The sequence below is a fragment of the Petaurus breviceps genome, unplaced genomic scaffold (assembly GCF_028583685.1).
Source record: "Petaurus breviceps papuanus isolate PSGF00001 unplaced genomic scaffold, PetGlider_PUasm1.0 90919, whole genome shotgun sequence".
NCBI lineage: Eukaryota > Metazoa > Chordata > Mammalia > Diprotodontia > Petauridae > Petaurus > Petaurus breviceps.
In genome coordinates, this window is record NW_027187378.1 from 2,196,771 (window position 1) to 2,198,389 (window position 1,619).

Genomic DNA, 1,619 nt, shown 5'->3' on the forward strand with positions numbered 1-1,619 from the left:
ACCAGGCACTGGGCTAAGTCTTCACAAAATATTACCTTATTTGATCCTCACAAGAATCGTGGGATGTAGATGCTGTTATTGTCCCCATTTTACTGTTGATGAAACTGAAGTGGATAAAGGTTAAGTGACTTGCCCAGAGTCACACAGCTAGTAAGCGTCTGAGGCTGCATTTGAACTCAGGTCTATGTGATTCCAAGACTAGCTCTCTATCAATTCTGTCACCTAACTTTTTTTTTCTTGTTCTCAAGATATTATGTCAGTGAGAACAGAGAATCAGGTCATCCTATGTCTCTGCTTTTATCTAAAATGTGTGTTTAAAAAAAAAAACTTTGAAAAATTTAGTTGTGGAAAACTAGAAGTAAACTATAAAACTCAACAGCAAATGTGACTAGATACAGAGACCTGTATATTTTTAGAAATCATAACTAAGCCTAATTTACATGACACCTTTCTCCCAAGGATCTTCAAGCACAGACATTAATTATGACAATATGTGGGTATTACATCCTAAGTAGCTCAAATGGAACATAGGACATTATAAGGCCATTTAGAATATAGTGGTGGCATTCCTCTTTCTAAATGGACCTAGGAGAGTGCTGAGAACAACGATAAAAACAAAAGGCTCCTATTTAAAAAATATTCTGAATATTGTATCCTCAAATCCTGAGTCTTTCAGAATTCCCAGTAACCTTGTTTTCCTGTCTACTTCATCATTCTATGACACATTTTTCTCTCCAGATGTGAAAAATAGAGTCACTTGTTGGATGAACAATCTCGGCTGATTTTCTCAGCATTTTTTTTGAAAAAGGAATGCATTTGAATAAAATGTACTGTTGGCACAGTTTTTTAGAATGGAGTATGATTTATGTTTTTCGTGCAGGGACAGGATTGCTCTGGCCATGACTCATTGTTATATTCTGGATTGATTCCTGTGGGAACCTTTTTTTTTTGTACTGGGTGATCCATACCTTACATGGGCTTTGGTTAATATGTGCATTTTGCCTGTTAGGGCCTAGGCTATCTTTTCCCTCTTTTAATTCAGGCACTGTTCACATTTCATTAGCTATTTGATTCTGTGGTTAGAATTGGATCAAACTTGCAAATGTTTATGGGAAAAACCTGTATTAATTTAGGTTGTCTGTTGAGATTTCTCCTGAAGTAATGCTTATCCAATTAGCTTGTTTTGGGGGGGGGAGAGACTGGATTAAATGGGAGCCAATTTTTTTCCATTCTATTTAGTCTCTTGTCTACACTGGATTGTGCCAATTAGAATTTTTTGAAGGGCAAGATCATATAGAATTATGCTATTTATTGGTACGTGAGGTTGAGATCATTGTCTTGATTTACAAGCTGGTCTTAGATTCCTTTAACACTAGATATGGTCCAGTTAATTTTCATGTCAAAAAATATTGTTAAGTAATTTGATGCTTGATTGAGGGTGTTGTGTATGAGCACACACTAGCAGAGTCTTGAAGTTGTTCTAACCATAGCTCCTGTTTGAATTAACCAGTGGAAGCCCATTTATCTATGCACTAGCTTGATTGACAGAGACCGAGGATTCCATTTAAACACTAAATGTGCCATGTCATGTGGAGAGCAGTTCATCATTTTCACTGAAA